Source organism: Schistocerca nitens, chromosome 1 (genome assembly GCF_023898315.1).
Source record: "Schistocerca nitens isolate TAMUIC-IGC-003100 chromosome 1, iqSchNite1.1, whole genome shotgun sequence".
Lineage (NCBI taxonomy): Eukaryota > Metazoa > Arthropoda > Insecta > Orthoptera > Acrididae > Schistocerca > Schistocerca nitens.
Window position 1 is genome coordinate 247,852,348 of NC_064614.1, and position 16,453 is coordinate 247,868,800.

General features: G+C 42.3%; 1 protein-coding gene across 2 annotated transcripts in view; it reads right to left on the reverse strand.

Annotated features, from left to right (window-relative positions):
• LOC126246926 (skin secretory protein xP2-like) overlaps positions 1–16,453 on the reverse strand; it is a 579,526-nt gene that overhangs the window by 413,018 nt on the left and 150,055 nt on the right. For both annotated transcript variants that reach the window (XM_049948438.1, XM_049948433.1), the window contains exon 2: positions 4,382–4,491. The gene's annotated coding sequence lies outside the window, so the exon portion shown is untranslated. The remainder of the gene's footprint in view (positions 1–4,381; positions 4,492–16,453) is intronic.

Here is a 16,453-nt window from a genome sequence, read left to right on the forward strand (position 1 = left end):
CATATTTAGCAATGACTTGTGTTATGAAAAATGCCAAGGTGAATTCGTAGTCCATCTCCCATTGTAATTAATGGAATTGAGTCAGTTCAAGCATCGGAAGGGCAGGAGCATTCTAGCTCTATCTTCTGGATGTTCTCTGATCATTACATGGAGTTAATGTTTGAAACTAGTTTGACTTGAGATATCCTCGCTGTAATTTCCCTCTCATTACTGCACATCCTCATTTCTATTACATTAATATGTCTAAATACGTTTGAATTAATTTTTGTATTTAAAAGACGTACCGATAAAGTACCTCCTGTGGAATTAAAGTAACTTTTCCCTCATTATAACATTATTAACTACCTCATGGTTTCAGTACAATACTTTCGGACTGGACACCTAAATTCAAACGTTTGTAACACTGTATTACAATTTCACCAAGAAGAAAAGAGTATTTCTGTAGAAACTGAAATCTGAAGGAAAATAATTCTGTTCTTTGAAAAGGAACTGTGTGTCGAGATTTAAGAAAACAAATTTTCTTTGACGACGTCTTAGTGCAACTTTTATTAATTTACTAACCGCTTTTCGGATTCTAACGCCATCGTCAGATCACAACTGCACCGAGCGGGGTAGCGCAGCGATCAGACTCTTGACTTGCATTCGGGAGGAGAGCGTTTCAAATCCTCATCCAGTGTATCGCATGTAAGTTTCCCGTAGCTTCCAAAAATCGATTGAGGCAAATACCAGGACAGTATCTTTGATAACAAGGACATAACCAGTGTCCTTCCCCTATGAGAACTTGTGCTGCATCTCTAATGACATCATCAGTTGGACGCTAAATGCTAATCAGCAAGTCTGTCATAACTGCAGCTAAAATAATCTGCCGGAAAGACAGAGGAATTAGGCAGCAAAAGGGTGCATGTGTATTTATGTACAATTTACTTATTCAAGAATAAGTTTTTAGATCGGAAAACTAATTTGATACTAGTGCTTTCATTATTTAATGTTCTCATATACTAGGCTCGTTCAGTAAATAATGGACCAATAAAATTTTACAGTCGTTATTATTACACAGGAAAACATACTTTTAGGTGGTTGAAATTTGATGCGCGAAGCTTCTAACAGGTTTGACAGGTGTCAGAGCCGTGGTGAACCATCAAAATGGCGTCTACGCAAGACGTTCGCCAGAAGGAAAGTGCTGTAATTGAATTCTCGGTTGCGACGAAAGTAACAATGGTGAACGTCTACAAACGTTTGTGTGCAGCGTACTGTAACGCAGTTGATAAAACTGTTGGGCGATCAGTAAGGAGACGTAATACGCCAGAAAGTGCAGAAAATGAGCTCCATGCTCGACCACATTTGAGGCGTCCTGTCACAGCCACTGCTCGAGATGCGACGAACCGTGCTTTTACCATTATTCGTGCAGACCGGATCAACGCAACTCGCCTTAAGGTTCTACACCTATCAGTGACGGTTGGAAGCGCTTGTGCAATGACAGACTATCATAATCAAAGGTGTGTTCAAGATGGATTACACGAATGCTCACGAGACACTGCAATATTCAAAGAAAAGCCACTTCATCTTAACTATTGGAGCAGTTTGAAGTCAATGGAGAGGCGTTTCTGTCATGAATTGATACAAGTGACGAAGGGTGACGAAACCTGGTCCATCACTTCGAGTCTAAAAGAAGTGACACCACAGAACTTGCACGTACATCGCGAAATTAGGTTGTACACCACTGTGTCATCCGACATATAGTCCAGACCTGGCACTCTCGGATTTCTAGCGGTCTGGATCACTACGGGACAGTTTGAAGATGATGAGAGCGTAACTCATTCAGTGAAAATATGGCTACGAGCATAGAACAAGAGCTTCTACCAACAGGGAATACATGTTCTTTGTAACGCTGGCGTTTAGTTACAGAACGTGGTGTAGACTATGTATGTAGAAAAACAGTACATATAAATGAAATGTTGGTTTGCATTATTACCGAAATCTAACTCTCAAGAATAACTATGTTCTGAGAAAAAAAAGTGGAGCATTATTTACTGAACGATCCTACAATGAATAAATGTTGTTAAAAGTGACAACATAATGAAAAGAAAAATTAGGTTATTAATCTGAAACTGATCTTGGATCCATTGCGTGCCTAAAATTATTTAAAGAAACAACCGAAGTCATGAAACGAGCAATGTCGCCCAGTCGTTAAGAAACTACGCTGTTCTGGAGAAGAGGTTCTAAAACTGTCCCCAAGCATCAGGATCTAGGTTTCTACCTCTTTCCCTAACTGCTTCGCACCTCTAATAGGAGAGCTATCAACGAACCAAATGGTCACCACGCCCTTTTCTGACTTACTATATCGGTGGGCGGCTAGACTGGGATTTCAATTCCAGTGCTCTCGAGGACGAGCCACCGAGCCCTTTAAGAAGTGATACTCATCGTTCAATTTCCTTGGGAGACACGCAACCAGAATTCTCAATTTTTTTCCTATATAAGGGGTAATCAAAAGAAAACGAGACAGATGGACAAAAAGTAAACTATTATTTTAAAAGTAATTGCCTTGGTTGTTAATACATTTATCCCACTGTGGAACAAGATGGTCAGTGCTTTCATGGAAAAATGTTTGCGTGTGCATGCGGAACCATGATTGTACCTTGGCGTGTTCCTCTTCGTCCGAAGCAAATCGATGACCACGAATGTCTTTCTTTAAGATTCCAAAAAAATGGAAATCGCATGGGGGAGAGATCGACGCTGTATGGAGGATATGTAAAGGCTTTCCAGCGAAACTTCTACAATCTGGTGGAAACGACTTTGGCGACATGTGGGTGAATATTATCCTGCACCATTCCCGGGCGTTTGGACTTTATGGTGCACCTCATTTTTTGTCAAGTGTCCCTCTACCGCTGTACATTACTTGTGGCGCTGTCCTTCAGAAAGCCAATGAGCAGCTGGTGGATGAACGGCATCATGCTGTTTGCAAGATAATGCGTACCCACATGTTGCCAAGTATCTTTCAACTACGCTGCAGACATTTCGCTGCGATACCGTTATATATCTTCCATACGTTTTTGGTCTCTCCCGAAGTGATTTCCATATTTTTGGAGTCGTCGGTTTGCTTCGGACGGAACATTGCAACCCAGGGTAGAGCCACGGTTCCGTAGGCAATCACAAACATTTCTTCATGAATGCATTGACGTCTTGTCACACAGTAGGATAAATGTGCTAGAAGTTATGACAATAGCTTTTGAAATAATAATGTTTACTTACTTTTTTCCCTACACGCTCCGTTATCATTTGACTGCCGCCTATGCTAATAAGATAACCTTCCCATTTTTCCATTGCCGCTCAACAAGAATAACTGCGTCTATTTTAACAAACAAACTTAATTTCGAAGCTTTCTCAGTATGCAGTAATCCAGTCCACTGTTCTGTATACCGAACAAGACCAACCCATTAAAGTTTAAGACACAAAGGAATTACAGACATTGGCTGCGAGTGGGCATTGATTAGATCAATTGGGAAGGTTGAAAATTTATACCGGATGGGCATTAAAACCCAGGTCTCCTGCTTACTAGGCATGTGAGCTGACCACTGCGCCATCCGGACACAGCGGTCATCGCTACTGCACGGACTAACCTAGCTCGCCTCCCGTCACACCCAAACTCTCAACCTATTCACACACTACGAGTGTTATGTCCTTTGCCCATTACCCTCACTACACGCGGCATTTCGCTGATTCCCCTAAGAGTTCGAGCCTGATGGGCATCCGCACTGAAGAGATCGTATACCATTAAAGTATCTCGTTCTGCTGGCGGTTGTTCTCACTTGACTATGGTCAAGCTTTTTTGTACAGACAACTAATAACTAAAACGACTATTGCTGTAACCATTTAAAATGAAATTACACATACTGCTGCACTATCACATGTGATTTTAAAACTAAAACTGCAGCTAACATTTCGAAATTTCGCTTGGACCAGACACGTCCAGTCTTTAATATGCTCTCTTCGTCTGCCATAGTGCGAATACGCAAGATCTACGGCCACGGCTGTTATACTGTATATGAAGCGAAGAAGTATCTCTGACAGTAAATATTAACATATATTCGAGTCATTAATTAGATTATGCAGCACCTTACGCGCTGTTCAGTCATAAGTATCAGCATGTAGAATGAGAAAGACTGATAAATGAGTGGATGAATGAAACTCCTCTTGAACGCTATTCAATGTGTCTTGCACTGTCCTGTCTGAGATTTCCATTTAGAGTATGTTCGGATGAGCATGTGTAGCGAGAAAATGTTTACTGATGCACGTAAATGTTGCTGACTATGCTTTTCACTTGGTTCTGAACATTGCTGTAATCTTATTACTGTACTTATGAATTCTTCAAAGTGTCACTTACCTACGTTAATGGATACGTTATGTCTCTCCTCGGAATTCAGCGGATGGCTATTCAGCATTTCAATGAACTTTTGATGGATGCCTCATTACAAATCAATCTTCGGAGGGACTCTGAAAAATGAGACATTATTATATTTTCTCTAATACAGCAAATATATAAACAGGAATGGGAGAAATGTTCATCATAAGTTACAGCTAAGGAAGCATAAATCTAGACGCTCCTCTCTCGTAGTCTGAGGTACAGTTCTCATACTTGAACAGAAGCTTGCAATGTCAGCGTGATCGACGCAGCGAATACATCAACCAAAGAAAAATGTTTTAAATCCACGAAATAGTTAATAACATTCATGAGGTTTATTTTGTTTAGACTAACCGCAACTTTAATATCTCTCAATTTCATTTGTCTAGCCCAATTATGCCGTGTCCAAATAACTTTATGGACGAAATTATACAAATTATAAACGATCTTTTTCCAAGGACTTTGGGACAAGTAAATAACGGTCGGTAATGAATATTTAGCTTTCTTTTGACGTAAAGAATTTATAGCTCATAGCAGCAACGGGATTAGCTTATGGTATCTGTTCAAAGTGACGACAACCATACTCAGTTCTCATGGCGTCAAAAAAGCCTGCGCCAGAATTGTACGAATCTTATGAATCAAAATTAACTTTCATACTATTTTAATTTAAGCTGAGGGCCAGTTAGATGTATAATTCAGTGTATCTAAATGAAGTTCGGAGTCCCTCACAATTTGCCGGTTTTTTTCGCATGCAGAACCTCCTCCCGAACAGGCCATGAAGGCCCAAAGCTACCGACGGCCGCCGTGTCATCCTCAGATCACAGGCCTCACTGGATGCGGATATGGAGGGCCATATAGTCAGCACACCGCTCTCCTGGCCGTATGCCAGTTTCCGAGACCGGAGCCGCTACTTCTCAATCAAGTAGCTCCTCAGTTTGACTCACAAGGGTTGAGTGCATCCCGCTTCCCAACAGCGCTCGGCAGACCGGGTGGTCACCCATGCAAGTGCTAGCCCAGCCCGACAGCGCTTAACTTCAGTGATCTGACGGGAACCGGTTTTACCACTGCGGCAAGGCCGTTGACTTTTGCATGCTGATGGTGTTTATGATATACTGGCATGTGAAATTTAAGATGGAAGTAATTTTTGCTTGATGTGCCTCTGCCAAGCAACATAGCTCGCTGAAATTTGGACCGTGCACAGAAACAACTGCTACAGTATGGTACAGAAGGTAACTGAAAGGAATACGCACTGGGACGTGGAGAAATTTCACTGAAGTCACCATGATTCATGTTGGTCCCTTGGACATTACGAAAGGTGGGACATGGTTTTTAATATCTTGTGTGATCACCACAAACGGCACTGCATTCTTTACAACGTGCTACCATGCTGGCTACAAGCCTGATGAGTTCTTGCAGTAGAGCATTTCATTTCTCCACCAGTGCGGTTGACAACTGCTGGATAGTCATTGGTGCACGTGGAGGTGCTGCTGTACGTCTCCTCAACGAATGTCACACGTGCCTGATGGGATTTAAGTCTGGGAACGGACAGACCAGTCCACTTACCGAATATCTTCTCGTTCCAAGAGCTGCTCCACCTGCTCTGTTCTATGTGATAGCGGATAGTTGTTTACGAAAATGAAGTCAGGGCCAAATGTAACTCTGAAAACACGCACATGGGCAATGAGTACAGTGTCGCGATAACGTTGCAAGTGAGTGTAATGTGTTAAAATATTTTGAGGTCAGCACACTCATCCAACATTATGCCTCCCCACAGGAGACCACCAGGACCACCAAAATGATCGTGTTCGACAGTGTTTTTGGGAGCGTTACGTGTTCCACCTCTCGCCATATAAGGGTACGTTCAGCACATGGCCACGTTGCAGAGCATCCACTGCCGTTCTTGGTGACCACACACCCTATTAAGAATCATATCCCGCCTTCTCTAACGTCCAGATAACAACCATGAATAGCATTGTAATCGTTTTTTTTTAATAAAGTGTCATTTCTTTTTGTCCATTTATGTATTTCTTTCAATTACCTTCTGTACCATATTGTAACAGTTCTTTGTACGTATTGTTTAAGTTTCATCGAGCTGTGATTATTTGGCAGTGACAAATCGTGCATAAGCTACTTTCGTCCTTAAGTATTGCACACCAGTGTAATGAACTGGGGTGAAAGAGGCCTAGACAAACAAAACTCACCAGAAAAATGCCAAAATAATAAAACAAGCAATGTTATTGTGAAGTAAATCAAGCGATTCCGTTTGATCACAGGATTACGTTACTCAAATTGTATTTTGTTTAATCGAAGTATTACGATAGTTATCGATGAATCTTTATCGCTGTTTTCATCGACAACAATCAATACTTCGTCTTTTAAATGAAAGTGTTTATCGGAGTCGAGTTAATTTGCTGTCAAATTAGTGTGTGTGAAAATCAAGACTAGCAGTACTCTCACGTCCGGCCCAGTGGTATAGTTCACGGCCGATATCGTCCACGAAATCTATTACGTCCGATATACAATACGTCAGCAAAGCGGGGATAATTCGTAAAAGGGAAACCAAATTCAAAAACCTGGACCACGGGGAGGACAACTGATGGTTCAAATGGTTCAAATGGCTCTGAGCACTATGGGACTTAACATCTATGGTCATCAGTCCCCTAGAACTTAGAACTACTTAAACCTAACTAACCTAAGGACATCACACAACACCCAGCCATCACGAGGCAGAGAAAATCCCTGACCCCGCCGGGAATCGAACCCGGGAACCCGGGCGTGGGAAGCGAGAACGCTACCGCACGACCACGAGATGCGGGCGAGGACAACTGATAAAGTAAATACAGTTAAAAAGACCGGTATTGAAACGGACGGATAACTTCGAGCAATTTTACGTTGTCCGAAAGTGTGTGTTATGTTACTCCAGATCCAACTTTTATCACGTAAAATTGTAGTTTATTTTTTACGAAGCAGTTTTCATCTGAAGTAACTGCAATCGATTTTAGGCTGGCGAAGGGCGCAAACGCCCTGAAATATCCAATGCGAGAGAAGGTAAGACGTTAAAAATACATCAAATGCGCCACATATTTCTCAGTTTCTACATAAGGCTCATTCCATGGTTACGGACTTGAAATATGAATAATTTCCATTGAAGTATTATCATGTAAATAAAAAACATGATAGACCTAAATATGACACGGTATACAGAGAAGGCTTGATGATGCCAGCTGTGTTGATTTGCCATTAAACAAAGAAACTGGATGCATTACAGACGAAACAACCTTCATTTTTCATGGAATGACTAATAAATTTGTTGATACTATAGTTTTATACAGGAACAGTATCTGTTGTGTGTACCATCTGTTTTGAACATCTGATAAACTATATGTGACCCATTGAAACAACTATCTGGATCTCACACACGTGTCAGCGATGGTTAGTCGCTATTGTTGCATCTGTTTTCACTTTCTGTGGTTATTTTGCTGGTATTATTTATTATCAAGTTTTACTCTATTGTTGTTCTACACAGGCGCAGATATTAATGACAATGATGTTGCAATTGGGCAACACGATAATTTTAATCAATAAACTAGTCGTATAGGGAAGATGATTCAGGTTGCTAGAACTTTCAGTAGAGGGTTACGCCGTGGGAACCACCCAGGATGGTTTGAATGTGTTCTATCGACTTGCAAGTCACATATTTCTCATTCGTCACTCATAGGTTAATTGAGTAAAAATGACGAACTCACATGAGTACAACGTGAAGCACGTTGTCGATAAACAGCCCCATGGAAGAGGTGTAAAGTAAGGTTAACCCCATGCACACTGGAGAGATGCCGCCCCCCTCCCATCCCCTCCTCACCCCGGTTCTTCCCATGCTGGTACTGTGTGTGTGTGTGTGTGTGTGTGTGTGTGTGTGTGTGTGTGTGCAGATGATATCAGCGAGGCACTTCCACGCGCCAGTATAATACGGAGACTTTTGCAAAGCGCTCGCACTTTTTTACGGCTTTCGTGCGCAATGGTCGCGAGAAATGCTCGCAGCCTTTTGTTCGTCGCTGCCTGTTTCAACAGCTCGCTGCGCAAGAGGTGAATGTGTGCGGGACTCAGAACACAGAATGACTAACGCTCTAAAGCTACTCACCTGCCTTTTCAATTTTCTCAAGCTACGTAATTTCTGCGCATTTGGGACTCCGCTTTGGTTCTCGTTATGAGCAAATAGTACTGACGTAATTACGTATCGCACAATAACTGTAGCAGGTTTTGAAGAACTGTAGAAATACAACACGCTGAAAACGGTAATTATACAGAAAATAAAAAAGGAAAGTATTGTGCGAGATTTCTTTAATATCGTTTTGTAGTGACATAATATCCGTTAAGCTCAATGTTGAATCTTCCCAGCAGATAGATAAAATAATAATAATAATAATAATAAAATTTGTTGACTCACACTTTCGTACATGGTATCTATATACTAACAGTTTAAATAACAAGTTATTATTAAGTTAACTATGTTGTTAAAGTACTCAGAGAGTATCTTTCAGGTGCTCAATACAAGTGCCCGCTGCAGTTGTCAACAGAGCGCAGGATGTAGGTTTTAGGTCCCGTGGGCTCTCAACAAACAGTTTTCAGATAACTCTTGCGTTCGATATTAGCTCAGAGACGACAACCACATATTTCTGTTTCAACGTGGGTTCTACCTCATCTGTCAGAACCCTGCATTCGGCCACCTTCTCATTACAGGTGGTTTGCACATTTTGGGCGCTGCGTGACTTGGTCAGCTTTATTCACCACTTTTGTCAAGTCAATTACAGTGGGTAGTTTCACTGATTATGGTGTTGCGATTCCAGCAAATTTTTAACTTTTCATTTTCAGCAACAGTGATAGGAACGTTGCATTACTATGCAGAGAAGTCTTTCAGTAACTGATTCTACTGATTCTGCTGTCAGGTACTTGTCGTGGCTTATTATGGCCACCTCATCATGCTTTTTTTAAAAACATTCCGTAGGTTGCAATGTTTTACATCCAGATACAAACTGTGACACCGTCTCCTAATGATCCCCACACGTTGTGGACCTATTGTCTATTCCTTCCTCTTTAAATGTATGCTGCCATGATCTCTTCGTTGCAATGACTTATTATTGTTATTATTATAATAATCATAAATTATTATTACAGTTTCACGAATTGTAGCTATTCTCCGTACAGCAGTCACTGTACTTTGGTTGTAATTACGCATACGGCATCATTACTGAAAACAGAGTGGTCCAAGAGACAAGCAAAGTTTTAACTTGTTTGCTGTTTTGGCTTTATTCTGGTTTTCTTTAAACAAGTGATGTCAAAATTAGTTAAAAAATGGTTTAAATGGCTCTGAGAACTATGGGACTTAACTTCTGAGGTCATTAGTCCCCTAGAAATTAGAACTACTTAAACCTAACTAACCTAATGACATCACACACATCCGTGCCCGAGGCAGGATTCGAACCTGAGATCGCAGCGGTCGCGCGGTTCCAGACTGAAGCGCCTAGAACCGCTCGGTCAAAATAAGTGACGTCTCAAAAGTCAAATTAAGTCCAAAGACAAGTTGTAACAAATTGTCCTGACAATGTGCCAGTGCCAAGAGTGATCTACTCGTAAAAAGATTAGCATTTAATAGATCCTTATATTCCTTGGATGTGACTTGTAGACTGCATATTACTAATTTATTTCTGAGTATTTGTGCTTGGTGTTGCAAACATAAGAAACAGTAATGCAGCAGAAAGAGCAGATCTCTATCTTCTTTCTCAGTATGTGAGTCGAACACTCTTCTCATTGCTGCATAGCGCATCCTGACAACGGTTAATAGCAATGCGATAGGATATCGCAATGATGTCCAAAGGAACATTACATCGTAATTCGGCATAACAAAGGCACTGTAATATCGTACTTATCCGCCGACACCGGACAAACAACTTTCATGCTCGGATAGCCAAACGGTAAGGCGACCGCTCGCCATAACCGGTAAATCCGGCATGGAGTTCCGGTCCGGCACAAATTTTCATTGTGGTCATTCCATTGTACAGCGGATGGTAGTCCATATTCGCAATTGGGAATACATTTCATGTAATTGATAGCAAAGTCTTCTGGTCAGAGAAACAAACTTATGTTCCGCCGAAGGCGAATGTGGTGGTTCCCAAAAAGCTCACCCCAATGGCGCTGATTATGCAACCCGCGCAACGTACTCGCATCTATGCGTCTTTCCAACCAGTTCAAATAGCTTTGAGCACTATGGGACTTAACATCTGAGGTCATCAGTCCCCTAGAACTTAGAACTACTTAAACCAAACTAACCTAAGGACATCACACACATCCTTGCCCCAGGCAGGATTCGAACCTGCGACCGTAGCGGTCACGCGGTTCCAGACTGAAGCGCCTAGAACCGCACGGCCACACCGGCCGGCCCAGTTTAGTGGACCAGCCAAAATAGGAAAAATATAAAACACGTAAACGTGATTAATAACATTTCTGCTTCACGCAGTCAGCTACGTCAGATTGCAGTAACTGGAATATAAGTATCATGCTCTCTTATGGCATGAAAAACTAACACCCTTGGGAAAAAGGATGGTATTTGGGACAGATTTTGTACGTTTTGTTTACTCCAATAGTCATTTATTTTGTTTAGTTCGAACAGCTCAGAAAAGCCGTCGACTATTAGTCATCAGAGATGAACTGTATGAATGTTGGTACATTTACGAGCATGCCAGAGCGCTGTCTTCGCAGTAGCTGGTCCGTACACACGCATTAATGATCTATTGAAAGAGCTTCCACATTCAACAAAACTTTTGCAAACAACTCATGCGGATATTGCACGATTAATGGCACCGGCGGTGTTTGCACTCTGTCTAGACAATTTGTTAGCGCCTACGAATGTTTCTGTCATTAGTCGTCGACTTCACCTGTAGCCTGCTGTCACGGTAACTCAGCGACGTAACTGCTCCTCAGCCCGTGGACGAACAATGAACTACTTCGCAATCTCTCTCTCTCTCTCTCTCTCTCTCTCTCTCTCTCTCTCTCTCTCTCTTACCCGCTTTCAATCGTAAATTCACGGAAAAATTATGCCTGCTAAACATTTCCACTATTCTTACTTGTAATTATCTGCTCAAGTTTATAAATAATGCGTTGAGTGTTTATTGAGACACGGCATACCTGCAAGGGGAACCCACATTTGATGTAACAATTGATTCATCACAACTTATTATTTTATATGGAGGCATACACTGGATTACTTTCTCAAAACTATCTTCTGTTCTACGAAACATATTTCTCGATTTTAGCAACAAATTACGGAAGTTGCAGTACCGTGAAAGGATCTTCACAAATGAATGACATTTAGCTCATATAAGAACTGCAATGGCATAAGGATGTGGTTTACTATACACAGCAGCAAAATAAAACTGCATGAGGAAATCTGAATGTAGTGATGAAACATACGTACTGCGGTGGTATTCTTATATATCGAACCAAACACTTCTGTGTGTCCTAGAAGAAATGACAGTCTCGATGACGTCTACGTGAGTCCGAAATTCAGATGTACTGGCTACTCGAAGAACGCTTGCGAGAAACGGATCGTTGAATTATGATCGCGCCAGTATAGCAACGCTGTCTGCAGTGCAAGAAAGCCTTTCACACATATTCCAATAGTTCGATGTACGTTATGCCGTTTAGCACTTCCTCAGGAACTCTATGAACGATGGGTAGCAATGCCGGCTCTGACAGCCGCCTGATGTCGCGGTCGCTACTGAGGCTGGGTCGCGCCAGGCAAGGCAGCTAAGCTGGTGACGTAGGACACAGCCCACAGATTACAAGTCACTATATACACACCTGACACTACCGTCCAGAAAACGGTCGTCGACTCGCGCATTCGCTACCTCCATAGGAGTCTAGCCGCTTTATGGTTGCTTAGTTTGACGGCAGTGGTGAGCTCTGCTGTCTCAACATAAAGGAGTTAACGAGAGAGCAAGAGCTTATTCGCAACAAACATGCAGAATGAGTTGCAAAACGTCTAATAAGTATGTAATTTACAGAGACTAGGCATACTGACTTTGTAGGGAACACACTGACCGTCGTATAACAATTTATTTTAATTGTACATAACCCCATAGCAACTCAAAAGTAAAATAATTATTTAAATAAAAACTTTTTAATGTAAAACTTTTTAAAATGAACCAGTAAAAATGGTTCAAATGGCTCTGAGCACTATGGGACTCAACTGATGTGGTCATAAGTCCCCTAGAACTTAGAACTACTTAAACCTGAAAATCCCTGACCCCGCCGGGAATCGAACCCGGGAACCCGGGCGTGGGAAGCGAGAACGCTACCGCACGACCACGAGATGCGGGCATGAACCAGTAAGTATAAAATAATTTCTCCTTGTCCCACATATATTCCTGACAATACAGATAGCACCGAAAATTTGTGACTGTGAATGTTTAATAGCTACGAGAATACTTGTAAAATTTAAAACGAAAGTTATGGATTGCACGCAACAGAGAATTGATGCATGACTACTTCACCTATGCCAGTAACAAATTTATTGAATTGCAAACCATATACATTTTTCTGTGATTTTTCTCAACGACCGCTACTCTCCAGACTTCTTACTACCTACATGAAAAAAAGTTTTGCGTCTCACCGGTTCCCAGAACCTTTGAAGACAGACGTTGACTGTGGATATTGTAACACAGACACAGTCTCTTTGACTGTTCAGAGGTATCACTAAACCCGCCCAAAGACATAAACAACTACGTGTGGGCAGCACCTATTAGACGGAGGGGGTCCGACAGCCAATCAGTTCCTGTCATTCCACCAGGAAGGAGGCACACGGCACGTGTTGTCTGTAGTTCAACCATGCTTAGAGGGTCAATGCCGCGGTACGATCGCGTCCGCATTGTTACTTAGTGCCAGGAAGGGCTCTCAACAAGGGAAGTATCCAGGCGTCTCTGAGTGAACCAAAGCGATGTTGTTCAGACATGGAGGAGATACAAAGAGACAGGAACTGTCGATGGCATGCCTCGCTCAGGCTGCCCAAGGGCTACTACTGCAGTGGATGACAGCTACCTACGAATTATGGCTCGGAGGAACACTGACAGCAACGCCACCATGTTGAATAATGCTTTTCGTGCAGCCATAGGACGTCGTGTTACGACTCAAGCTCTGCGGAATAGGCTGCATGATGCGCAACTTCACTCCCGACGTCCATGACGTGGTCCATCTTTGCAACCACGACACCATGCAGCGCGGTACAAATGGGCCCAATAACATGTCGAATGGACCACTCAGGATTGGCATCACGTTTCCTTTACCGACGAGTGTCGCATATGCTCCAGTCAGACAGGAAGACGTGTTTGGATGTATCGCGTCCAGGCTGAAGCCTTAGACACGCTGTCCAGCGAGTGAAGCAAGCTACAGATTTCCTGCTGTTTTAGGGTGGCATTACGTGGGGCCGAGGTACGCCGCTGGTGGTCACCGAAGGCGCCGTAACGGCAGTACGATACGTGAATGCCATCCTCCAACAGATAGTGCAACCATATCGGCAATATATTGGCGAGGCATTCGTCTTCATGGGCGACAATTCGCGCCCCCATCGTGCACATCTTGTGAATGACTTCCTTCAGGATAACGACATCGCTTGGCTAGAGCGGCCAGCATGTTCTCCAGACATGAAGCCTATCGAACATGACTGAGATAGATTGAAAAGGGCTGTTTATGGACGACGTGGCCAAGCAACCACTCTGAGGGATCTACGCCGAATCGCCGTTGAGGAGTGGGACAATCTGGACCAAGACCACCACCTCTGAAGGTCTCGCTGTATGGTGGTACAACACGCAATGTGTGGTTTTTATGAGCACTAAAAATGGCGGAAATGATGTTTATGTTGATTTATATTCCAATTTTCTGTATAGGTTCCGTAACTCTCGGAACTGAAGTGATGCAAAACCTTTTTTGATATGTGTATTATCTGTTGCATGCATTCCAAGTTTTTCGTTTTAAAATTTACGATTATTTTCTTGTCTAATAAAAATTCACAAGCACAATTTACTAGATCCGTGTACATTTAGGAATATGTAAGGGTCCAGGAGAAATTGTTTTGTAATATTTAGTCCGTTATACAAACGTGTTACATTAAAAAGCTTTTTAATGGAACAATCAATGCCTTCTCTGAGCGATAGCAATGGAGATACTATAGAAGACAGTGCTTCCAAAGCAGAGTTACTAAACACAGCCACCCGAAATGCCTTCACAAAAGAAGACGAAGTAAATATTCCAGAATTCGAATCGAGAACAGCTGTCAACATGAGTAACATAGAAGTAAATATCCTCTAAGAAGTGAGGCAACTTAAATCACTTAATAAAAGCAAGTCTTCTGGTCCAGACTGTATACTAATTAGGTTCCTTTCGGACTATATTGATGCATTAGCTCCATACTTAACAATCATAAACAACCGTTCGCTCGACGAAAGATCCGTACCCAAAGACTGGAAAGTTGCACAGGTCACACCAATATTCAAGAAAGGTAGTAGGAGTAATCCACTAAATTACAGGCCCATATCGTTATCGTCAATATGTGTTTGAACATAATGAATTACCTCGAAGAAAACGGTCTATTGACACACAGTTAACATTGGTTTAGAAAACATCGTTCCTGTGAAACACAACTAGCTCTTTATTCACAAGAAGTGTTGAGTGCTATTGACAAGGGATTTCAGATCGATTCCGTATTTCTGGATTTCCGGAAGGCTTTTAACACTGTACCACACAAGTGGCTTGTAGTGAAATTGCGTACTTATGGAATACCGTCTCATTTATGTGACTGGATTTGTGATTCCCTGTCAGAGAGATCATAGTTTATAGTAACAGACGGAAAGTCATCGAGTAAAACAGAAGTGATATCTGGTGTTCCCCAAGGTAGTGTTATAGGCTCTTTGCTGTTCCTCCTTACAGCTTTCCGAACTCCACAGACACTCTCCTGTATACCTTGAGGGACTAGCACTTCTGGAAGAAAGTTTAAGCACCAGCTCATCGAAGTCCCTTTTGAGACCATGGTGCCTCCTGAATAACGCAATTCATAACAAAGTTACCTACAGAAACCAAGTGCGCGGGTTCGTTTCTCAGGCGCGCGCACACACAGCTCTTGATCTGTCAGAGAATTTCATTATTGCGTACTGGTGGCTGCGTAATGAGAGGTTCAATCTCATAAATCTGCTAAAACACTGTCTGCATAATGGGGACCTGTCGACGTACTTAGAAGATCATGTTTACCGTCTACTCACACGGATATAAATCCACCATAGCAGCATGTATCATGTTGAAGACGGTGCACTTGATACATTTTCTGATGGCTAAAATCAGACTCCATGTGCATCCGGAAAGAAGAATATACGATTCCTCATGGTGTAAGCAGAGTCTGTTGCGTGTTTAACAGCGCATGACCATCGCCTTCAGTGCGCACATAACGGTACTACGCACTAACCAGCACTTATACGTGGCCACTGACGGTAACGCCGAGCAACGACTACGAAGCGGAAATGATAGTGTTGTTGACCAGAGGGTACTGCGAAGTAAACATAGCGGGTTGTCGCTCTCTCTCTCTCTCTCTCTCTCTCTCTCTCTCTCTCTCCCTCTCCCCCATTTCCTATTATCTTATTACCGAATAATCATCTTTTTCAGTGATTTTCTGTGTTGCGACAGTTGTCGAAAGCCCTATCCTTCTTTTCATTCAGAACAAAATTTAATATCAATCACTGAGGAGTCAAGAGCATCATCAACTTCAAAAAGTCGATCTCAGTTCAGGCAGTATTGGTCAGCTTGTCAAATTATAGTGTCCCTGTGGTTTCGTAGAAGGTGGCAACAAGTTATATCCGCGAGTTCGACATGGTGATGGTACGCCAAAGGCCAAGGATGTCTGAAGTCAACAATATGCACCAATTTTCGCTATTTGCTGGTAGGTAGTCGATGAAACAGAACCGCGATCCCATACAAACTATTCTCGACGTCTGCCAGAGGAAGGCGTCATTGAGCACC